Source organism: Amblyomma maculatum, chromosome 4 (genome assembly GCF_055883805.1).
Source record: "Amblyomma maculatum isolate TAMU_Amacu chromosome 4, ASM5588380v1, whole genome shotgun sequence".
Lineage (NCBI taxonomy): Eukaryota > Metazoa > Arthropoda > Arachnida > Ixodida > Ixodidae > Amblyomma > Amblyomma maculatum.
This window is the reverse complement of record NC_139347.1, coordinates 141,465,475-141,490,780: the sequence shown is the minus strand read 5'-3', so window position 1 is coordinate 141,490,780 and position 25,306 is coordinate 141,465,475. Positions and strand designations below refer to the sequence as shown.

Sequence of the window (25,306 nt, the reverse complement as noted above, 5' to 3'; positions counted from 1 at the left end):
GTGTTGCAAAACTAGCATAGTTTCAACCCTTCACTGTGTCAAATGGGCATAGGGTACCTTTACTGAAGTTATTCGTTATGCGTGTGAATGGTGACGGCCTTTTGATATCAGTTCTCTGTAAGAGAGCTCACTATCCACGGAGTCATGTTGCACATTTGTGAGTCTGATGCGCGCGATTTGTGATGTCCATGAGCGACTGGTGCACATGAAATGAAACTCGCGCAGTAACGGAACAAGCGGACGGAAACGGGGCGTCAAACCACTTGGCTCCAGAGTGGTAAAGGGAGGTTTGATTTTAGTTTCACCGATATTTCGCGTTTTAACGCGACAGCGTTGAGCTCGTGTCGCAGAAAAGCCGGTGTCGTCGGCGTTGGCCGTGAGCGATAAATCCCGGCATGCACTTCATAAATAAAAAGCAACTTCCAAGATGGGCTGGGTGGGAATCGAACCAGGGTCTCCGGAGTGTGAGACGGAGACGCTACCACTCAGCCACGAGTTTTTTTTTTCTTTATTGCCTGTTTTGTAAAAAGATCCACAATAATGGTAAAACTCGCAACAACCAGACTTCGGCTGTCATGAAAGGTATAAATTTCTTAAGGACAGCCAGTTCATCGAGCACACTGATCCAGTCAGGTGGATCAGAAAGCACCCGGTACGTTTCTCTAAGGAGCAGCACACTCTCGATAAAGTTCTCGGGTACAGAACGCGTGTTGACATCTGAATGTTGCACTTGCATCCTTGTTTTCCACAGGCTGTGGAGGCCCAAGACCATGACTAAATCCAAAGGAATACCCTCACTCTCGACTGGAAGGAACCGTATGTCATACGGATCTAACGGAAGGTCTTTCTTTAGTGTTCTCTGGAGAACCTCCCAGTGAAAGACTGAGTCCCAGCAATCCAGAAAGACGTGCTCGATTGACTCTGGTCTTTTGCAAAGGAGAGTCTGTTGTCCAGGGAACGAATAAGCCTCTTTCATGTAACCAGGTTTTAACAGGTAATGTGTTGGAATGTAGCTTAAAGAAGAACGTTTTAACTGAAGGCCTAACTGGCATCTTTTTCACACGCTTTAAGACATCCTGTCCGGGGCCTCCACGGTGTGGTGCACGGTAAATCGGCAACGGTATCGTCACATCCAGAAGATCTTTGTACAGCTTCTTCTTACACACTTTGCTCAAGTATTCCATTGAAAAACGCGCATGCAACATTCTGAAAGACAAGACAACTTCGCGCAGGTACCCTTTTAAAGCGCCACTCATATTCTCACCAGAACAGACAACGTGTTCTGGAAGCATTTTACGAAGTCGTACTTACATGACCGTCCTCAAGAATTAGGCGTTTTCATCACGAAGGAAAAAAAAAAAAAACGCGAGACAACCTGTCGCAAAAAGAGATGCACAAGGCCCAAGCCCCCCGCCTTAACAGGAAGAAAGAGGTTGGTTCTGCTGCACTTTTCCCATGTTGATGCCCACATGAAAACGGCAGACACGATGAATTTTTTGAATGCTAACAAGCGTCGCCGAAAGCACATTCATTACGTGCCATATCTTTGCCACAAGGAAAACACTGCACACATAAGCGCGTGAGAACATTGACAACGGCTTGCCCTGCCATGAATCAGCTTTCTCTCTCGCCCTCTCTGCTTGGCCAGCCCAGAAAGGGGTGGGATCTTGGTACGATTCAAGCGGCACGCCTAAATACTGGGTCGGCAATTTTGACCATTGCAAACGAGAAAAGTATTCAGGCGTAACATCCCAGTCTCCATGCCAGAAACCGGCACTTTTTTCCCAATTTACTTCACAGCCTGTCTGTCGGCAGAATTTTTCAACAAGGACAGTAACTTCTTGAATGCTTTCTCTGCTTGAACAGAATACAGCGATGTCATCTGCATATGCCAGCATTTTGACCTGTGCTGACTGTAGCCTAAAACCAGTTATACGTTCATTGTTTATGACAGACCGGCAGAGAGGCTCGAGGTAGGCCGCAAACAGCAGGGGTGACAGGGGGCAGCCTTGCCTCACTGACGACAGCACACGAATGCTGTCAGTGAGCTCTCCATTCACAATTATCCGTGTCGTGCAGTTCGCATACACGATTCGAACAGCTTCCTCAATCACTCGCCCTATGTTTGAGTGTGCCAATACTTCGAACAAGGCATCGTGCGAAACGCGATCGAATGCTTTGGCGAGATCCAGCTGTATCATTGCCACTCGAGATCCAATCGCGTCACAACACTCCAAACCAGTTCGTACCACGTGCACATTAGTTGCGATGCTTCGACCTTTAATGCCGCACGTCTGGTGTGGCCCAACCAGACTCGGTATTACACTTTGAAGCCTTTTCGCCAGCACTTTCATGTATATTTTGTAATCCACGTTGGTGAGGCTTAAAGGCCGATAAGAACCCACCAACAGGCGTTTTCCTGGCTCATCATACTTCGGAATCAAAACAATGTGCGAGGTAGAAAACGAAGGTGGAACCTGCTTACGCTCGTATGACTCGTCTAGCACTTTAAGCAAAATCTGGGCTGTGTAATCTTTAAATGCTTTGCAGAAAGCAGCGCCAAGCCAGTCAGGTCCTGGCGACTTTCCCATTGGAAGCTTGTCTATCGCACTTTCTATTTATGTCAAACTTATGGGTCGTTCTAGACGCGTTTTAACATCATCATCGAGTTTTGGCATTTCGCGCAAAAATTCTGCCTGAAAGCCATTTTTGACTTCGCGTTTACGGCCAAGCAATTCATTGTAGTGTTCTATAAAGGCATTTTTGATAGTAGCAGGGTCACTAGTTACAGCACCTCGATTGTCAATTTGCCGTATTTCCTTTTGATACGCGTGCCGTTTCTCATCTGACAGCGCTCGCTTAGTTGGCGTCTCCCCCACCCAAAATTTTTCAGACCTTGCTCTTATCACTGCTGCCTTATACTTTTCAGTGTCAATGTTTTCAAGTTGTCGTTTCAAGGCTTTTATTTCTTGTGCATATCTTCCCGGCTGGATGCTATCCATGCTAAGCAAAAACTCAAGCTCCTCGTGCATTTCTTTCTCTTTTCTTTTTTCGTCATATCGAATTGCGCTTGCAGTTTTGATAGCTAAAAGCTTTACTCTCTGCTTTAGCTCCTCCCACTCAACTATATAGCTTTCGGCCTGCGTCGAAAGTAATTTACCGAGTTCTTTCGTTGTCTCTCTTACAAAACTGTCGTCCTCTAAAAGCTTCACGTTAAATTTCCACAGGTGCCAGTTAAATCGTGACCTCCGCTGTTTCCTACCAAATGTTCCAATTACTAAGCAGTGGTCACTGAAGCTTACGGGCTTAACGTCATACTCTGTGCACAATGAAGCCAGTTCAACAGAGACATAAATTCGATCTAATCTGGCGTGGCTATCCCTTTGAAAATGCGTGTATTTAGGGTGTGCGTCGTAAGAGAACAAATATCCAACGTCTTCGAGATTACATTCATTAATTAGTGAAGCAGCTGAGCACTCTTATCCGTCATTGGCAAATTTTTTGCGCGGTCCTGAGCGAAACAAAAACAGTTGAAGTCTCCTATCAATATTACTACCTTGTCGCACCTAAGATGCATTTCGAGACTTTCGAAAAATGTTTTGCGCTCGCTCACCGCGTTCGGAGCATAAACACAGACAACACGATAACTATAATTCGAAAACGAAAAGTCAACAACAAGAAGGCGACCGCATTGGGAAGCCACAACGGAAGCAACGTTGATGCCTAAACTTTTACGAATAAATAAAACGCAGCCACCCGACGCGCCGACGGAATGGCAGACGCATACGTCGTACAAAGAAGAAAAGGACGACGCCATACGATCAGTTAGCTCTTCGCCTTCAATCTTAGTTTCTTGGATCGCGATTAGGTCAAGGTCATTTTTAAGAATTAGGCGTCGCAGCTGGCTTTGTCGTCTTCTTGCTCTAAAACCCCGGACATTTAAAGATGCTAGACGAAGTGTTACATCGAGATTAATCGCCATGTTTAGTAACAAAAGCCTCACTAATAAGAGTTCGTAGCGGGTAACAAAACACTAAACTCACAGTGCATAAAGCCTCCATGCAGCGTTTCCCAATCCAGTCTTTCGCAGGCGCCGTACAGGTCACAGCCAGCACCGTCTTCACTGAGTCCACCTGGCCACACAGGCCAAAGGATTATGGAGGCGGTTTCACCGCCTGCCTTGGCTCGGACGGGACGTTCTGCTTTGGCCGCGGTTTGAAGGGCGGCCGTCTCTTCCCGGTTGTTTTTGGTGGCGGCTCCCCGCTGCCACTGCCGTCCAGTTAGGGTCGACTCAAACAGCTTCACTCAGCCACGAGTTCGATGCTTGAAAGCGGTACAAAAGCGCTTCTAGTGAATGCGGTGTTGCCTTAGAAACGTGCCGTAGAACGTTATATTGCGGTGTACATCGGTAATTATGAGCATGTTACTTACAGAAGTCGCAGTTACACGAGTAGCGAAGTACGTTTCCGCTACATTTCTTCTGCGCTCTGCGCACATGCAGAGCCATCTTGCGGCAAACACAGAAGAACCCCTCCTCGCAACGTGCGGCGCTGCCCCGACACGTGGCGCGCCACTCGCTCCTGACGTTTCGCCATGCACCCTCATGGGTTGTAGAATCAAGCGTCTTTCCTTTCTTTAGATCACTAGGTCCATTCGTTTCAGCTGTACCACCTGAACTGGTTCACGTGGTGCTGCCAACTTCCATTCGTTTCAGCGGTGCAGCCTAGCGCCCTCTGCACCCTACCGTTCGTTTCAAAAAGTTCAGCAAAGGTGCAGGGCTGGTTCACGAAATTTCTGAACCACCGCAGTCGGAGGTGCCGGTTGTGTGCAACGGTGGTGCAGAGCGGGACGCAGCAGACGATGGCAGCAGGCGAAATTGATGGAGCACTGAACGTGCTAATAAATGGCCAGCTCACGACGCTGAGGCCTGTGGTCGACAAAAACGGGGCCCGCACTCGTCAGGGTGAATGTTTTGCCTACGCCACGCCAGGTACGTGCACTAACAACGGGCGTGCGTATGTGGACGCACGTGGTTCTTTTTTTTTTTTTTTTGTAGAGATCTTTGGTTCACTGTAGCGCTGTAGCTGTCTACTGCCTTTTTGCAGTAATTCTCGCTACTACCTATTGGATGTTAAGTTATGATAACATACTTGTGTGTTATGTTGTTAACTAACATCTAATATATAGCTTTGTTCCAGTGCTAGCGCCAAATCGTAAGCGTCCAAGCCGTCATACGTTCCCATATTTTTTTCTGTGCACAGATGGGGAGATCGTGTCCGTTGTGATGAGACACAACGCAGACGGCTGCACCACCGATGGCTCCACCTGCGGAGTCGGCCTCCGCGTCGCCTGCGCCGTCTCCAACCGTGGCGTCGGTCGCTTCATCACCTGTAGCGCAGGTTACGCCCGATGAGCGCCTAGGCTCCCCGAGTCTGACCTCTGGAATGGGCCGAAGGCCCGCTTTTTGATCTCAAAGTACAAGGAGCTCAAGGAAAATGTCGGGAAGAAGGGTGGTTTTCGGCAAGTAACCCTAAATGGATATTTGAGTGATAGTCTAAATAGCTTCGAATGGCCATAGTTCTGCATGATTTCAGGCAGTGAAGGCCAATGTGTCATCAAGTCTGGCCTTTTTGAAGCAGCTGTCATATCATGTGTAGCTTTCTGCATGCTCAGGGGCTCGGCGATATAAAATGCAGCTCTGAAATTAGATGACACACTAAAGCTTATGAACTTGATCATGACCAGCATTACCAGATGCATAGGCAGTAGTTTATAAAATCAAGTACACTTATTAACATATTTAACATGCATGGTTCTTATGTGAAATGACAGCGTTGCATAATTTTTGTTTGAGCTCGACATGCATTTAGATGCAAAATAAAGAGCAGAAGTGTTGAGTTTACATGTGGCTGAGTTTGTGCCTGTTTCTTTCCTTAGAACAAAGAAAGCCTTATGGCAAAAACTGGCAGACCTGATTTCTGCCGAATTTTCGGTGACAACCACGGCGCTGCAGGTGCAGAATAAATGGAAGAGCCTTGAGCGATCGTATAAAAGGGCCAAGGCAAAAAATGGTTCTTCTGGGCATTCCAGGACGTCATGTGAGCATGAAGAGTGAGTGCATTAGTCTGTTTTCTGCATTGTGCTTTTTCAGGCTTCTAATTTGTATTCCTTTCTCCAGGGAGTTGAACGACGTTCTTGAGAAAGAACATCAGATAGCTCCAACTGTGCTCCTCGCACCTGGAAAAACAATAGGAAAAAGCAGGTGGGTTCCTTTACTGCAAATTCTTAAGCCGCAGCTATTCAGAAGCTAAGCATTCCCTTCCTTCACATTGTAGCGACGAAACTGAAGAGGGAAATAGCTGTTTGGATGAAGAGCCGCAGCCCTTAATACCGGCACAGCAAAACCACCGTGAAAAAAAAAGGCGGAAAGAAAGTTCCGTAACAGGCCTCCTTGATGAATTCAGGGAGGCAAGGAAAGAAAGAGCTGACCGCTTTGAAAAAAAAAATGACACTGCTTGAGCGCCTCGTCACGGCTGTCGAGAAGGCGGCATCCATTGATTGTGATAAATTTTCATTGGTTCCACCTGACAATGTGCTGCAACATTGTTGTATTTGCAATAGTATACATGCGATGTTGCACTATTCATTCCACAAGAACACTGACACTGGTGCACACTTCTGGAGAATATGGACTCAGCACTGCTTCTGCGCTATGGCCTTTCGCAGGCTTTCGCTGTACACAGCCAAACTGCGGTCGACATTGTCATTTTCATCATCATTCCCTACCTCTTCAGGCTGATGAATTTGCTGAAGCTCGTCGAAGAAGTCCCGCTCTGCATTGCACATGTTGTGTAATACGCATGCACCCATGACGATCAGACAGCACTGCTTGATGGTAACAGCATCAGCCAGATACAGCCTTCTGAACCGCTGCTTGAGAAGGCCGAATGTGTTCTCTATTGCAGTTCTTTGCTGGGAATGACATTTATTGTATTTCTTCTTCCATACCTGGAAGTTGTGCTCAGTGTCCCTGTAGGGAGTAAGCAGCCAAGGCAGCAAACGGGTATTCACTATCTCCCAGCAGGTAGTCATCACCGCATTTTGTCTGCTTCGTCGTAGAACGGGCCTTCACGAAGAACTCTAGCATCATGGGCTGAACCTGGGAACCCGACCAACACATCAATGAATTTATTCCTGTCGTCGCATATTCCCTGGAGTATCACAGAGGGAAACTTTTTGCGATTGAAATACGAGGGGGCTGACTCCGTCGGCGTGTTTATTTCCACGTGGCAACCATCCACACAGCCAATGGCGTTCCGCGGTCCCTTGCCTGCACTTTTTGACAAAAAGCCAGCCTTTATACGCTCTCGTTCTTGCTGGCTTGGCCATGAAATGACTTCTTCACTGATGCTATGCAAGAAGTTGAGCACCCTTTCGATGCACGCATGCACTGAGGATTCCGATATGTCAAATTTGTCAGCGAGAGAATACATACTGCACTGGCTTCCCAGATAACCTAACACAACGAGGCAGCGGCACACGGGGAGCAGAAGGCTTGCAGATCTTTTGCAAAACATCTGCACCTCAGCATTCGTTTCAGAGTGGCGCTAGTATCGCGCTCTAACTGCACCACTGTATTGCGGCTGCAAAGTGTTGAACCATCCGTGCACCGCAGTGAACCAGCTGTGAACCAGTTCAGAAGGTGCAGCCGAAACGAATGGACCTACTATCTTCGCTCACCCGCTTCTCCCCTTCGGGCCGCGCGGGTACCGGTGCGAGGATGCCCCTTGCTCTCTCCCCTTCCAACATCCAGCGTGCGTCACTCGAACAGTGGTGTTTAGGCGAGGCGGCTCCTCTTTTCGCTCACAGCGCGATTGCTAGGTGCAGCGTCTGATGCCGGACGCATCTGACATGATCGCTGCGCCGTAGCGCTTCTGCTGGGAAAGCTTCCCCTGCGATGTGTGCCGAGCTGCTTCCGAGTAATCATGCTTCTGCGTGGTGCTCCCAAGCGAGATAGAGGACGATCCCATCAAGGCGTCAGTTCCATGATCGCGTCCGCCTTCATGGCGCGTCGCTGCCCGGCTTTCTCCCTCCGAGACACCGAGTACACTTAGAAGTGTTGAGTATGAAAACTATGTCTTTGTGTGACTCAAGAGCATACCGAGCGAATGAGTGGGCGGTGCGAACGAGGTGCAATAACGCTATCTCGTTCCACTCTTGAAGGCGAAGCTTAAGCGTCCTCCAAATTTTTCTCCATGCTGATAAAAAAAAGTCAGTTGGGAACTCGTCTGTGTTTTTCTCGTCTAATGCACCTAATAGTAAATTCCAGTCGGCGATCTGTAACAAGCTTTTTTTGTTTCATTAAACGGAAAGCGCGTTTCTAAGAAGGATTTGGATTCAGATCACGAGTTCTGAATGGCTGCTACCCCGCCTGGAAATATTTCTGCTTCTTCGCTTGCTCACTGTGTTGTTCCAGATCGTACTTAAGGCAAAGTGGAGACACACCGCTGGAAGTGCGAGAAAACTGCTTGGCAGCGTCATCTCACGGTCCGTGCCTATGTGCATCCTTTTAAATATTGCTCTCCTGTTCGCATAAACATTTCCACGAGGCAGAGTCGCTGTATACAGAACCGCAAGGTACGGCTCGTTATTCTCATGGTGAGAGACTGTCTGGTCGAGCCAGCCGCCTTATATCACTCGATCCTTATTGTGGGCCCTTCCCGCGGCGAAGCTGAAGATCAGATTGCTTGGTATTGAGTGCATGTTTGCGGGATCGGCTCGGCACGCTGGCAGAAGAAACGTGCGCCACACGAGTCCTGATTGATTCGATACAGCGAATACATCAGAAGGAAAACGCAAGGCACTCTGGCTCCCCGCTTCATACACCCCCTTCAAATAAGTTACCACAAAATGCCGGGCACTCACAAGATTTTTATTGCCTTGAAAACAAAAATTAAAGCAATGGTGCTCTAATAATTCGTAAATTGACCATTCACGGCAATTACACGATCTGCACGGCGCGGCATAGACTCGTATAATGCCGGCACAACGCTCTCGCGCAGCCTGTCCCATTCCTGTTGCACGGCACTCCACAGTTAATCTGATGTAGCCGTGCGTAAATTCCGGGCTGCCAGTTCCTTTTTGGTCATCCCCCACACATTCTCAATCTGGTTTAGGTCAGCACCTGCTGGTGGCCACTCCAGCGTGCGGATTCCCAGCTGGTTTAGAAGTGTGCCCACGGCGCGGCATGGGGGATCAGCTCCTGTTCAATGATGTTAGCATATGCGGATGCGTTGAAGCGGCTGTCAATAAGCACGAGGGGGCCCAGGCCATCCTTGCTGATGCAACACCACACGTTCACAGCGCACCTGCCACTTGAGAGCACGCTTGACGTGTACTCTGGTAGATATCTGTAAAACAGGAGCGTGGACGGAGGAGACGAAGAGAACGAAACAGGTTTATACGATATCTTCAGACCAAAAAAAGCCGAATGTTATATTACAAGACTATATAGAGAAATATTTGATATTTGACAACCTAAAATCAAGACCATAACTTTTTTTTTGCACACGGATACTGCATAAGGGCCGGTATTGAATAAGAGAAGATAAATTACACCACTACCGCTGTGACAGACCATAGCCATTGAAAACATGTTTATCTGATGCGCCGAAAAAAAATACGAGAATTACATTATTTTGAAGCAATGGCACAAATGGCTGAAGGGCGCTTAATTTAACGTCAGTGCTCAACTCTTTTTATGACATGTGCTAACGTTTACGCGCTTCTAATATTACAGAAAGAAAATAATATTAGACCCGCAATTCTGCTAAGTATGCGTATCGAATTGGATACCCAGCATCGGAGAAACGGTTTTCGCATACCTGCGCCAGACCTTCTGCTGCTGGTCCCGCCGACTGGAGAAAGTACTCTCGTCAGAAAATACATCCTCCCTCCAGTCGGTGGTCGTCCAGTGCTGCACGGCTTGTGCAAAATTGGAGCCGCTGAAGCTGTTGCCTGCTTGTAAGGTATGGCTTCTGGGCCGCAACAGAGTTGCTTAATCCTGCTTCTGTGAGGCGTCTTCGTATTGTGGATGTGACACCTGAAGACCCAAGGCTTCACGTATCTCGCCGGAAGTAATGAAGGGGTCTGCCACAACAGCTGCGACGATCAGCTGATCCGTCTCTTCGTCGGTGATCCGTGGTCGACCACTGCGCTCCGCGTCATGAAGTCGGCCACCTTCATCCCGGTATGCATGTAAAGCTCGACTTACGGCATTCCTCGAACGGCCAGTAATCCGGCAAATTTCTCGCTGCGAAGTGCCCTGCAAGCTCAGTTCGACGATTCGTCTTCGTTCGGCGATAGGCACCGGCGGCGACATACTTGCAAAAAGCTAATATAGCCGTCATATCGGACCATGATCACGTGGGAATCGCCAGCACCAAATGAAAGCTGAGCGGCGATAGCGGCTCACGATAGGGATCGATGGATAAAACGGTCTCCCAGTGTATCACCAATGCCCTGTTTCGCCATCAAAATGCTTGAACCTGTGGATTCCCGTATTTCAATCTGGGCCAAAATGTAGGGAATCTTGGCCGTAGTTGTGCAAGGCTCAGAATTTCGGTAATGCAAATTTACCGCACGCTCCCACGTATTTACAATGTATTAGCCTACGAAGGACAACTATCCCTGATATGCATGGATAGGGCCTCTTCAGGTACAACGGACACCTACGAGAGCAAGATTTCCTTCTACTACTTATTTCCATCGCATGCCCTGTTACCCATTTCCGAGTGGCGGCTACAATTCCCACAGTTACCTCTCCGCCGCGGTGACTCAGTGCTCGACTGCTGAGCCCTAGGAGGCAAATTCGATCCTGCCGCGTTCGATGGAGGCAAAACACAAGGCGCCTGTGTACCGTGCGATGTCAGCGGTCGTTAAACAATTACAGGTGGTCAAAATTATCTAGAACACTCCATTACGTCGTCCCTCGTAGCCCGAGTTGATTCGGGACATTAAAAAAACCGTAAGCTGCAACAGTTACCAACAGCAGCAAACATCCTCATTCAATGGCGAATCATTTTGTGTTACCCTATGACCGGAGAAAGCGATTTTTCAATTCGATTGCTGTATAGACAGGAACCGCAGCTCTGTCTTTATAGTCCTTCCAAAACGCGTCATCATGCAACTGCTGTCATCAGAACGTCCGAGTTACCAGACGCTGTAAATCATAACACGGCACTCTTCTGCAGATTCAGCAGAATGCATACTTAGCTTGCAGTTATCGGGAATAGAGTTTAAAAAATCTTCTCACGTCTCATAGCACCCTAGTAAACTGTGCGCCGCTTCGTAAAGAAACCTGCCTTCAACGCGAATCATTTCACGCGCCCGCAACCTAAAGAAATAAAATTAGCATTTCAAGAAACAACACTACTAACGCCAAGGGGGAATTGTTTCTCTTCTTGTCAAGAATTCACCGGCTTTGTCAGCCAGCCCTTGCGGTAGTGTCCCATTCATTTATACTGTACCCAAAAAAAGCTTATCCTAGGTGCTAAGAAAATAACAGATAATGTTCTGTGCGTTTTGGTCTGTAGTACCTTCCAAGCTTACAAAAACAAAAGACCTGTCCCTCATGCATGGACATTGTCAATCGCGCGCATCAGACTCACAAATGTGCAACATGACTCCGTGCATAGTGAGCTCTCTTACAGAGAACTGATATCAAAAGGCCGTCACCATTCACACGCATAACGAATAACTTCAGTAAAGGTGCCCTATGCCCATTTGACACAGTGAAGAATTGAAACTATGCTAGTTTTGCAACACTTAAGGCGCAGCATCAAGGCTCTGCTTGCATTTCACACGCGCTCTCATTATGCGGATCCATTAGTTCTTGAAGAACAGCTCTTTTCTGTGTTTTTCCCGCGATCCCAACTTGGCATTCTCACGGCTATTGACAGAGTGAAGAAAAAAAATTAGGCCTGAAAAGTGGCTTCTCGAGGCTCGGGCAAAGTTTCCCGTGCCTTTTTTTTTTTTCTTGTAGCGTGCCAGCCGCCGACTGGTTAGGCAGGCAAGCCACCGACGGCGTTACCGCCGAAGCGCGCCGACAGTGGGAGCAGCTGCCACTATTTTCCCTTCGGGAACTATACACTTTTCACACTACTCTTCGACGAGACCGTTCAGAGTAGCCGAAATCCGCACTAGGAATTTATCAGTCGTGATAAGCACCCGCGCGAGAGCGAGGGGGAAGTTTGTCGTCACTCGGGGCACTCTCGCAGCGAGCGACTTCTTTCAAGAAAAAGCACTCGAGCCCGTTCGCAAAAACTTTGCACCCGTTAAAAAAAAAGCGAAGTGAGAGTGAAAACCAAATTTAATGACTTTTGTAAGAGCTTGCAACTGACGTCTTTAGCAGCAATCGATGCCAGTTCTAAGAATTCTTTGTCAATATTTTTTACAGCAAAAACGCACAAACCTGATCTTCCGTTTAGGACTATTGTAAGTGAGAAGGGATCCTGGCAATACCAAGTTAGCCGATTCCTTCTTGCTAAGCTTAAATGCATTTCCTTTAACGATCCGTTCTTGGTAAAAAAAGTCAGCTGATGTTGCCGAGTTTCTGCAAAATAGCGATCAGATAGGTTCTGCCTTCTTCGTGGATATTCAAGATTTGTTTTATTCTGTCCCACATGCTGACTTGTTGGCCTCTGTTAGATTGTATCGAAAGTTCGGGGGCGGTGGCATTCCAGAACGGCATTTCTACAGATAATTTCTTAAAGCTTTTAGAGTATTAGCTGGATGTTACCTTTATCTTTCATGACATCCAGTTTTATCTGCAGCGCAAAGGCTTTTACATGGGTTCATGTGTTGCACCCATTTTATGCGACATCTTTTTATCTTATATTGACCACTCATTGCAACTAACCCTAAGTGATGGCCCGGTTTTAAAAGTATTTAGATATGTTGACGATTTTTTAATCCTTTAACGTCTGGGACCTTTACATCCCTTGGCCAGGTTGTTTCACAAATTTTAACTACTTTTAATCAATTGGGACGAGGGTTGGTTTTTACACATGAACTCCTTGATAATCATGAGTTACGTTTTTTGGACCTCAAACTTACGTTCTGCGGTAACCACGTTTGCCATATGTATTGCCCCCGTGCTAACAAGGAGCTACTAAGATACGACTCCTCACACTCCAAGGTTGTAAAAAGAGCCATTGCGTCTCTCTGTTCTCTGTTTGGAGTCGGCGCTTCACAAGTCGTGCCCTCATAGCATGCAGGAAAGTCGACTATCAGGTTTCCCGCCTCTTGGCGGTAGGCTTCCCTGGTCCGGTTATATCTGCCGTTGCTGAAACCCTCTTGCAGAAACAAAAAGGCGCCCCAAAAAGACCTGACTACTCGGCTTCAAAGCCGGTTGTGGTCCCCTATGTGCACCAGGTGTCTCATAAACTGAAGAAAGGGGCTGGTAGACACCATGTACCTTTGGTGTTCTCAGCCCCCAACAAGCTATTAAAGCTTTGCTGCCGCATTTCTGGCGTTTGTGAAAGGGGTTGCAAAAAAAGGCATGGCACCTCCTATGTTAAGTGCGCCACAGGAGTGGTGTACAGCTTGCCCCTTTCTTGTGGCTCTTCCTATGTAGGCCAAACTGGCCGTTGCGTTAATGACCGGCTACGGGAGCATGCAAAAAATGTAGACAATAATGACAAAAATTCAAACCTTGTAAAGCACATTTCTTCCTGCATTAGCACGTGTAGGGCAAGATTTGAGATGACAAAGATTCTAGGCTGTGCAAAAACCAGTTTCCTCCCCCTTCGCCGCGACCGGTCACCACCACCCCGGAGAGCATCGTGGCAGCGACAGCTGGGAGAGGAGGTAAATACATCCCCTTGGGGGAAGGAGAATCAACGATGGATGCGCTACCGAGACGTCTACGCGGGTTCCCGCGAGAAGACAAGAGAGAGCTGCTGGATCCAGCCGGCAACGAGAGCGGTCGTCTCCCGCCGCCTCTCCCGGCAAATGCCGGGGGATAGCGGGTACGGAGTACTCAGCGCACACGGGAGGACCCGTCGTGCACGACCACACGCCTTCTGGTTCCAAACGGCGAAGCGACCGGCAAATACCGCACGCTGTCGCCGAAGAATGCGGCGCGCACGGGAGATCCCGGCCGCCATATTCACGGCGCGTGCAAATGACCGCCGCCGAAGTCGCACCCCCATTTCTCAGCCGGTGAGTCAAAAGTCCTTCTTACGTAGCCTTGCCCTTCCAAGGAAAACCTTGTTGATGTATAGCTAGCCGGCATGTTCTGTATTATTTGCAAGTGCAACAAATAGCATTCGAGTATCAACTATATGTGTCGCCCCCCGTCCTTTGTCCCCTTTGTTCCCTCCGCGGGTCGCTAGCGAGGACGTTGCACCTGCGGAGTAGAAGCGGGGTGGAAGACCGTCCCCTAATAAGCCCACAAGGCAGGAGTACCAATGTGAAAGACCGGCTTGTCTTAGAGGCCTTCCATGTCAAAAAAACTATCTGATCGCTGCGTAAGTGATGCTTCGTTGCAGATCTATGATGCTGAAGTTTCATATCTTGATTTGTTTCTGTATATTGCGGTGTTTGTGATGTGTGTGCCTGCTCTACCTTTACGCATGCTCTGCTTTTCTGTATATATGCTGTTGTTGCTTCACCCCATTAAACAGTTGGTAGTTGCGCTCGTGAACTGTTGTATGTGTTTCTTCCTGTGTCCTGTCTAAGTTATTGCGCATTTCTCTTATATACTAAGCATGAGCATGTTATCGTGTATATGCTTTGTTTGTCTATAGCTGGGAGATTTTTACTTTCATCGATTGTTACTGGCTCTTTGTTACACAATGTTCCGTATAGATGCATGTATTGTTCTGCTTCGGCGTATTGTGCTTGCTGCCAACTTGCACATAGGTTAAGTGCTGCACAGGTGCTGTTGGAAGTAAATTAATGAACGGCGACTTCGTCGAAAAAAAATTTGCCTTCTTTGAATTTAAACCACGTGGTGCATAGTTACCGGTGCACTGTGTTATTCTTTCAATGGCAGTTGGCGCGTGTACTTTCAAAAATAAAGTGCGATGAAATTGTTTCGCTAATATTGTCTTCCGTTAATTTATTTCAGCGTATGTGATCCGATTATAGAACTCGGTCAATCTGAATACGAATTCATCGCTGCTCAGTGTTCATGTAATCAGTCATGAGTAGGGTAGGTGGGTATAACAAACTTAATAAATCATCACTTCAATGTCATGTTTTGAATTCACCGCCCTCGAAAGGACAGTTTGGAAAGGGTAAGTGCGTGGCAGTGTAGGCTCACCAGAAATCGTCAGTACAACAGCCCGAAGCAGGACTAATGCAACAATTTCATTTCATATTGTTTAGTTTCCCACTCTTCGTCACTTCATTATATGCTGTTCCTTCCCCACCATTGTTCAGTTTTATATGCAGCGTCCTCAGCTAATGTGCCCGACTGAGGTGTACTGCTTCCGCGCCAGTGCCCAGGAAATGACCTCAAAACAACGCGTGCAGCACGCGCTCGAGTAGGACCCCCCTGCCGGATGTTCGGAAACGCGCACTGCCCCCCTCCCCATTCTTTCGATTGGCTCGAAGATTTCGGGGACCATTTTATTTTGTATAAACGCTGCATTTGTTTAAAACATGGACGCTTGAAATTCTTCGCCCTTTTTTTCCCATTTCGTTGGAGCTTGGATGGATGGATAGAATCAACTTTATTGATATCAGCCGCCGTCGAGAAATTCAGCAGCGTCTGGGAATGCGCCGTGCTCTATCGTCGGTGGCAAGGTGCGGCGCACTCATGTCATTGTTGTCCCAGTCTAACGAACGCCACTGCACGAGTGGCGGCCAGTTTTCAGTTACAATCTGTTGGAAATTTTTCGCTCTGTTGCTGTCGCTTGCTGCTGAGTTTTAGACAACGTTCTGGGTACCACAGTTGAAGGCGCAATAACAAAAACGTCGACTCCATTAGGGGGGTGCGCTTGCCCTCCCCCAAGCCACACCAGACCTTACCCCCACTTGCTTTCCGCCAAAATCCTGCCGACGCCGATGAACAAAACGCAGTTTGGTGGGAATCAAGGTAGAGGATCGCTTTGGTTAATGCACCAAGGCGAGAAATACAAACAGAATAGAATCGGTTTCAGGATTGTTCTATTGATTACTCGCTCAACTCGAATTTTTCATGCCTAAACAAATTGGAAAGAGTTGCATTGTCTTCAGACATTTTATTCAGGATACGCGTAATAAGTTTTATGTGATGAGGTTTCTAGAACGAGAACCTGAAGAACTTTTTCCCCTCTTGCTGGTACCAAATTGATGCAATAATATAAGCTATTTTTGTATTTTGTTCTTGTGATTGGCACCTACAGTATCCTGCTAACAGTTGGCCTACTTTTAATATTGTTCCTTAGCTGAGCTCTTCTAATGTATGCTTAAGTGCCCTGATTAGCTACGCATGCAGGTGCCATGGCATTTCCAGAATTTCTTATATTGACATAAAGCACTACTCTGTACAGTCCAGTCATGCTGATGTAGGGCTAGGCACATACATACCTTAGAATGTTTTTGAAAGTGCTGAGAGTACAGAAGCCTCCACACATAGGCTCTGAGTCGCTCTGCTTTTTAGGATTGGTTTGGTTTGGGGGTTTAACGTCCCAAAGTGACTCTGTCTATGAGAGACGTCATAGTGGAAGCCAGAAATTTCGACCACCTGGGGTTCTTTAACATACACTCACGTCGCACAGCACATAGGTGCCTTGCTTTTCACTTCGAACGAAAAGCGGCCGCTGAGAGCGGGGGCTTGATCCCCAATCCTTGAGCAAAGTAGTCGAGCGCCCTAACCACTGTGCCATCATGGCAGGAGCTCTTTAGTGAATGCGATTAATGTTAGCATGTAGTGTTGGCATAAAACTTGTTCCTGTGCCAGTTGGTTCATGATTGTATGGGAGAAAAGCTAGAGCAAAACAGAAGAACACATGAGGCAGACAGGACAACATGCTACTGGCAAATGATTCTTTTATTGAAGGTCACACATATTATATAGGGATACTGTCACACCACCTATCAGCTAACGTACACATCATAAAGCTGTGCAGTAATCTAATGATAAAGAGATACATATTTTTAATATAAGGTGGGCTACAGCCAATACAAATGACCGACAGCTCCTTAAATACAAATTGACACGTAGTATAAGACCAAAGTAACATTTTGGAAGGGATAAGAAGACGCATAATCGGAAGGGAAAAAAGAAAAAAGGCAACCCCCTCAGAAATTCATAAAAAAAACCATGTAACATTTTAAACCTTCGTCAATGCATTGTGCACTAATCACCTTGTGCCACTGCAGAACAGGCAAACAAAAAAGCCCTGTGATGATTGGGACACAGTGATATGTTTGAGGGGTTGTGAAGGGAAGATACCGGATAAAAAAAAATTGAAAACATACAAACCAGAAACAAACACATGTAATGGCGTAATACATTCAGAAACAATTTCGTCCTCTTAGTACAAGAAGTATAGCAGCACAACTCGTACACTTGTTATTTTCTCCACCAAACCTTTCTAAAAAGCTTTCTTCACTCCAGGGGAACGATTACATAATTTTGGCTCTTTATCTTATTTCAAAAAGCTTCTTTCAGTGCACAGGCAATGCATTTGCAACTTCTAGGTCTGTAAAACCACTATTCTTTCTAGAATGAATTTGTACTGGCTTAGATCACAGTTATTGCAATGCAGTAGCAGATTAGACCCAATTCCAGAGTCCATTGAGCATTCATGCTGCCTTAACCTTTTGTTCAAATAGCGTCCATTTGCCCAATGTATGTCTTACCATAAATCAGAGGAAACTCATAACCCCGTTCATTACACTCTATGTACCTATGTCCATGCTTTGTACTGCAGGTTTTTTTTTTCTGTGTTTATATCAGGACACAACGCGGCCAGTTTACAGAGGGCCGAGAAAAGTACTCGCACTTTAAAATTTGCAGCTACTTTCTTCAAGTTATTAGCTACTCGATGGCTGTAGAGAATAACCACTGGCCTATTTATTTTGCCATCGGAATTATACTGTTTATTTCTCTTTGCTTTTACGCTTTCTCTTTCCTTTACGCGAGCTTCCAGCTACAGATAGCTAGGCTTCAAAATGCAGGCTTCCCTTAATCAGTCATGACGGGAGTAGTGAAGTCGCTTCTCCAAAGCATAAAGGGAAAAAGAAGTAAACAGTATAATCACGATCTCAAAATAAATAGGCCAATGGGTATTCCCTACAGCCATCTAGTAGCACCTAACTTGGAAAAAGTAGCTTCAAATTTTAACGTGCTAGTAGCTTTCTCTGCCCCCTGTAAACTGGCAGCATTGTGTCCTCATATAAACAAATAAAAAAACAGAAAAAAGAACCTGCAGAATAAAGCATGGGTGTAGGTACATAGTGTAATTAAGTGGTTATTTATGAGGTTCCTCTCACTGTAGTAAGACGTACTTTTGGCAAAACCACACTGGGGTGTTTCAATGGCTATAGCACTTCATAGCTGAACACGAGGGCACACGTTCAAATCCCACCTAGAGGCCACTTTTTGATGATGAAGAGAGCAAGTCACCACTGTACTGTGCAGTGTCAGTGCATGTTAAACATGCTCTGATGGTCAAAATTTCCAGAGCTCTCCTCTACAGCATCACATATAGCCTAATCCGTTTTCGGACTATTAACCCTATGAAATGAAACACAATCTAAACTTTCTTCTAGAAGCTAATATTTATAAAGCTGACTAATTGCTTAACAAATCAACTGTCTCTCTAGAAAAAAAAATATGGCGAACCAGCTAAGCCACATGACTTTCAACAGTACTTTCACTTGCCTAGGACACTCTGCCTTCTTTAAACCCTTAATTGCAGTTAACTGGGAGACATATCGATTGTCCACAAATCAAATATAGCTACTTGTTAAGAACTGGTCATATTAATGCAGTGTACCATCTCGCCCTGTTTAGTGCTGTAAATTGTGACATGGACCCTCACGTGATGTTGGACATATTTCAGGCAACCGTTCCTCAATTGAAAAAAAAAAACGTACGCGTTTAGCTGATGCAGCTACTGGAGAGTCTTCATCTATGGGAAGTCAGCAGGCAAGCAGTAGTTTTTGTTCACTTCTGAGGTAAATTCCGGTCATTAATCAAGATATTTAATCAAGAATGAATTGATGTTTTAACAGGAAAGTTGTATATGTTGTCGTCTGCTAAGTGATATGTGCTCTGTCAGGCTGTTCATTTTTTTTAGTTTACATGCTGTGAAGTGCTGATATTTTGCTAGGTAGTAGTAGCTTTCAAGTATCATTATTCCATCACTTTTTGCATGATAACATGCCTACTGATGTATCGTTCAGCATGTGGGAGTGGTCTGCCTTGGTGCAGAAGGAAGTAATACTAACTTCCTTAAAATTTTTTATGTTTGCTGTTCTGTTAACTTTCTACCTGGTGGCTGTATATTTTATAGTGTCTGTGCAGGCTTTAACTCATCCCAACTTGCACTAAAGCTACCCAGTGATGCCACAGACTGCGTGTCACCCTCTTCAAACTTATTCGAAGTAACCACTTGGAGATTACATTGGCAGTTACACAATTTCATAGTCTGAGCAAGCATAACTCATATTATACAATCACATTCATGTAACTTTATGATGTAACCACTTCAAAAATATTTGAAAATTCAGTGACAGTAGCTTCTTGGCCATTAACAAGGAACATGCATCTGTTACTGATGTGACTTTCAACAGTTTTTAGAGCAGTAGCTCTGCATATTGCAAAAGCAGCTCACCAAGATGTGTCTGATTTGACCTTGATTTGACATTTAAAAAGCACAGTGTAGCATTATCGAAAAAGACGCCTACTCGAATCATGGAATATACAGAAGACCTCAACCGGACAATAGGCAACCTTCCTGCTGTTTACTGACAAGGTCTTCGCTCCTTCCTGGCCACTTCACAGAAGGAAAAGAAAAAAGACAGTCGGCACCTTTTCACCTGGGGCACCTTGACTGATCATAGGCAGGCAGTAATTAGCAGGTGACATGGTCAAGAGAGATATCATTCTATCTGCCGCTATCAGAAAGATTGCGGCAGAGTAGACTGTAGGACAGTTAGGATACCAGTAAACTATCAAAGGGGATAGACAAATGATTTGATTAAGAAACACCAAAGTATGAAAGCTTCAAACCCAACAGACAGGATAGAACTGGCAGAGATATCAAAGCTAATCTATAGGAATAAACTGGATATCATAAGGAAGAATAACACGGGGAAAATTACCGCTTTAAGGCTGCCCCCGTCCTGTAGAGCATGCTCAAAGAGAAATTGGTCATAGGCAAAAATCACATGTATGCACTAAGGGACAAGGAGGGAAATGTCATCGCAAATATGGACAAGATAGTGAAAGCAGCCGAGAAGTTCTGCACTCATCTATAGAGTATTCAAGTAGTCAGGACAATATTGAGATTGGCAGTATTCAAAAACATGAAAAGAATGAGGTTAATAAAGCTTTAGAAACTATGAAAATGAGAAAATCAGCTGGGGAGGATCATGCTGTTAGAGCAGTATGTGTCACCAAAGGTGCTCTGAGTTCGGTTGATATGTAGAGATGTTTGGCTACCTTTGCCGAGCTACGTGGGCTCGTCAAGCTAGCTCAACCGTAGGTTCAGCCCTGCATGCGTTTTGATAGTCACAGGATGAAACGTGGGCCTTACTAAAATTCAGTTTCTCATTTTATTGCAAATGATTTCACACCAGCCTTTTATTTCTTGAAATAGTAATCATCTTACAGGATGTAACACACTAATGATTTTTCTAATTTTCAAGTGCAGACTAAACCCTGCCTGTTGGTAAGTATATGATGTGTCTTTTTTAATTTATCTGTATCAGCTCCCAAAATTGCCAAGCTCTCAATTTCAAAAGAACCCCCTCCCCCTCGAAAAAAAATTACGGGATGGCATAGGACCCTGTATCAGTCGACGACCAGTTGGAACTTGCTAGACATCAGAAACATCTAAAAGGGGGCAGTCCAAAAAATTAAAATTTATGGAAAAAAAAAACTCCCTTGACATAATATTCCAACTACCACTTTGGACGAGAACAACATCAGCAGTTCTGTGCTCATTCTGGTATTTGACTCTGACTAGCCCGAGTCGGGTCAAAGAGACAAATCAAGTAAGCCTGTTGAGTAAAAGAAAAAAACAGTTGTAGAGTTCATGTACAGTTTTTGTGAAAAGTTTAGAGCCCAGGGGGTCTGCTTCTGAGCCATACCATAGTATGAAGGAGCACTGAACAAGGGTAAAGGTGGTACGCCTCAGTTCCCTCAGTTTGCAGGTCAAGCCAATATTTCGACAAGTGGACTTGTGTTCGTCTGGGCAAAGCGATCATCACTGGCAGGGGTTTAAATACGCTTTTGCTTCCAAAGAAGAAAAGCTGGGGAGGGGGAAAGTAGGTGAGAAGAAAGTAAGTCAAGCAGTGTAGTGTGGAGGGAGAGGATGGGTGAGAAGAAAGAAGGTCGTGGAGTAAAAAAAAATTTTTCTTTAGTATGTATTACTCAGCCTGGAACCAGGGATCCTGTGGCCTGAAAAAGAAATAAAAGTGGTTGTACCAGAAAAAAGTACAATACTGGGTAGATGATTAGTCACCGGACTAATCATCAAGTTCAAGAACGTTAGAATCCCTTAAGTATATTCCCTCTGCATCATAACTCTTCGGAAAAACAATCCCATATAGCGTTAATTGTAGTTTACTCAGAGCACATGTACACTATTCCCCTCAGCAATAGCATAAGTTGCACATGTTTCTCCAAACACATTCCCTCCTTATCACTTGTTACCCGAGTTTGCCCTGGAACTTTCTTTTCTTTTTTTTTTTGTATGTCAGTTGTGGTTCACTTTGCAGTTATTCTGTTAGTTTTAAGAATTGTCCCCCTTATCAAGGCCCTTTGCAAAGCCTGTTCCTTTGAAAGGTGTATCTGCACCAAACCTGCTCAAATGGTGACTAATCATCTACTGGGTATTGTAGTTTTTCCTGGTACTGCCGTTTTTATTGTGTAAGCCACAGGATCCCTGGTTCCATGCTGAGTAATACATACTGAAAAAACATTTTTTTTACTCTATGACCTTCTTTTTTTCTCACCCACTTTCCCCCTTCCCAGCTTTTCTTCTTCGGAAGCGAAAGCGTATTTAAACCCCTGCCAGTGATGATCGCTTTGCCCAGATGAAGACAAGCCCACTTGTCGAAATGTTGGCTCGACCTGCGAACTGAGGCCCAGTCGGGTCAAGTGAAGTAGGTGGTGAAGCAGGTAAAGTTCACTTGGTTCACCCATTTGTCTAAAGGTGTGTAGATGCTACCGAGTCAGGGAGTTATGGGGAACTATTGGATCAAAAAGCTTCCGGAGCAGCTTTGAGCCTCAGCAAAAATAAATGCTTTTTAGCGCTCATCATTGGGAAGAAATAATGATTAAAACTCTTGATCGTTACATGCAGTGGAATCAAACACGAGCAGGAATCTCGCACAATAACTTTGAATCACGATGCTAGGCACTGCTGTTTACTCTCTAGAAGAGTTCATGTAGACACCAAGTGCGTCGAGTAAGGGAGACCTGGCTTACTTGCCGCTGACTCGACCCTGTGCTGTCGATTCCATGTAGGCAGGGCTACTGTGCAGTATTGACACAGACAGCAGGTGGTAAGCAGTGTTCAATGACTGTAGTGTTGTTGGCACATAGCTACATAATGTGTGGGTTTGGACAAAATCCAGATGCGAAAGCAATCCTGTCACTGCGAGTTTGCTGAACCCCCATGTTTTGATGTTGCTTCACTGTGTAGTCCTCAGTCTGTGAGCTGAAGCATCCCAATACACAGTCGGTCATTGTGAAGAATGCTACTGCGGCGTACTGCAAAAGTGCCCTGCATCTATATGCCATACTTTTCTTGAATTTTGCGCTATTTGATTACATTTTCTATGCCTTCCATTCCACTATTGGTATTTTATGGCGGCCTGGCTCCTGTCAGTTGTGCTCTGGTGATGCGAATAGTTTCAAAAATCAAGCAACGATTTGTGATGCATCCAAAATATCGGGTGCTCCTGTACATTATTTCTATGGAGAATGTTGTAGTGTTACGAAAATTTCTGAATAATCAGGGATATCCGAAAAATCAAGAGCATAAATTTTTGCTTGGCAGCTGTATGCCACTTGGCCAAGTCATGACAGATGTTGCCCTCAGGTTGCGAAGCCTTGGGTCACCGTGCTGGTACTTCTGTTAAACTGAAGCCAGGTTAGCCATACACTTGCTCTTACAATATTTTGTAGTGATGTAGAAGGTACGGCTTAAATAACAGTTCTATATAGTAGTAGCGATACAGAAAGTATTCCTCAAATAACATTTTTAAACAAGCATACAATAACAGCATAAGGTTAAAGCACAATTTTTTCTTTTCTTGCCCACAGGTTGACCTTGGCAATGATGTCCTGATTAATGAAGGGACACTAGCTAGAATCAAGGCTGATGCAAAGAACTCTGGCACAAAATTTGCTCACTCTTTATTGCGGGCATTGTTTACACCAGAGGAGTATGCCAGCAAGTCGCTGTATGGCAAAAAATCGAATGCCCACAATGGTGACCAGAAGGAACTGCTGGATCCAGTGAGGGTATGTTTTCGGATTTGTCTTTTTTATTCATGTAGTGGTAAGGACCACTGTGAAGGGGAGCAATATATAACCTGCATATAAAAAATAAGTTCATCATAAGGACCTCAAAGCATTCTTTATTTGCTTTAAAAAATTTTTTTGGTATCCATGTGACTTTATAAGTCATTATGGCAGGAGGGTTGGCTTCCATTCATGACACATTATGCACTTAAAGCCTGAAAAAGGCGTTGTTTTGTATGACAGTAACATAATGCCAACATAATCCATTTATGGATGATCTGGTAGAAAAAAATTGTGATTTATGCTACCCTTAAAAAAAGCTTAAGCTTTCAAATAGTCTTTTCCTGATGGTGAGTCTCAGGCTTTGCAAGGTAATGTTGACAGTGTTTGATGATTTAGAACGTGACAGCGTTAAAAGGCCCTCTTCTGCAGAAAATGCGGTGGCGGCGTTGTGACCGAAAAATAAAAATCATGAGCATGGCTCTGGCAGGTGGCAATAGGCAGGTGTATTGGCAAGGCACTCATTGATAGGCGGGTTGTGTGACATCACAAGATCACATGACACTACAGAGTTTTCAAGAGCTGCCAATTAGAAGAGCTACTTTCAAATGGGATGGTAAGATGGGAAATACTCCAGACATTCGACTTTGAGTCGCACAAGCTGCCCTTTCAACACAGGCACATTCGTATAGGCTCAATGGGAGGGTGGAGGGGCTTTATATCTATGTTAAGTGGTCTTTAAATAATGTGGTTGCCTCTTCAAACTGCATTATCAATGACCTCGTTGACTGAGGCCTATTTGTGAAAATGACTCTGGAGGGGCAAGCTGTGACCATTGAATAGCACAGGTGTTTTTTTTTTTGTGACTTTATTCTGAGGACATATGCGCATGTAAGTAACGCTCTTCTATCTTTCAGTGAAGGCTCGTTAGTTTCCACATAGAAGCTATGCACAGAGACGTTCTGTATCCACCACAAGCAAGGCGGAGGCCTAAGTTATGCACTGGATCTAATTTCTTTAGATATGATTGCCTAGCTGATCCATATATATGCAAAAGGCATGCCCTATCAGATCCCCAATGTTTGCGTGAAAGGACTTTTAGGATGTTTAGGGATTTGGAGGCTTTCTTCTTTAGTGCTTGTATGTGAGGGAGAAAAGTGAGCTTTTGTCAAAAGTAATGCCCAAGAATTTATGGTTATTGTTTATGGGCAATTTGATTTCATTTAGGTGTAAGATAGGATTGGGCTGTATGCCTCGTTTGAGCGAGCAAACTGCCACTGTCTTCTGCGGAGAAAATTTAAACCCATTTTCACTGGCCCATTTTGTTAGCTTTATTGTATATTGGATCTGTCTCTCACACGTGGACATGTTGCATGATGTGTGGGCTATTTGAAGGTCGTCCACATAGAGTGAATACATTATAGAATTCGGCATTACTTTACTAATCGTATTCATTTTTACAACGAAAAGTGTGGTGCTTAAAATGCACCCTTGGGGCACACCATTCTCCTGCAGAAAGGTTCTTGATAAAGTGGTCTCAAGACGTACTTGAAACGAATGATGTGACAAAAAGTCACTTAAAACCTTTAGCAATCTGCCACATATGCC

The 25,306-nt window shown here is 45.3% G+C and overlaps 1 pseudogene; it reads left to right on the top strand.

The window, feature by feature from the left end:
* The first annotated feature begins 4,860 nt into the window (after positions 1–4,860).
* On the top strand, positions 4,861–9,379 carry LOC146193204 (uncharacterized; annotated as a pseudogene).
* Positions 9,380–25,306: the final 15,927 nt, after the last annotated feature.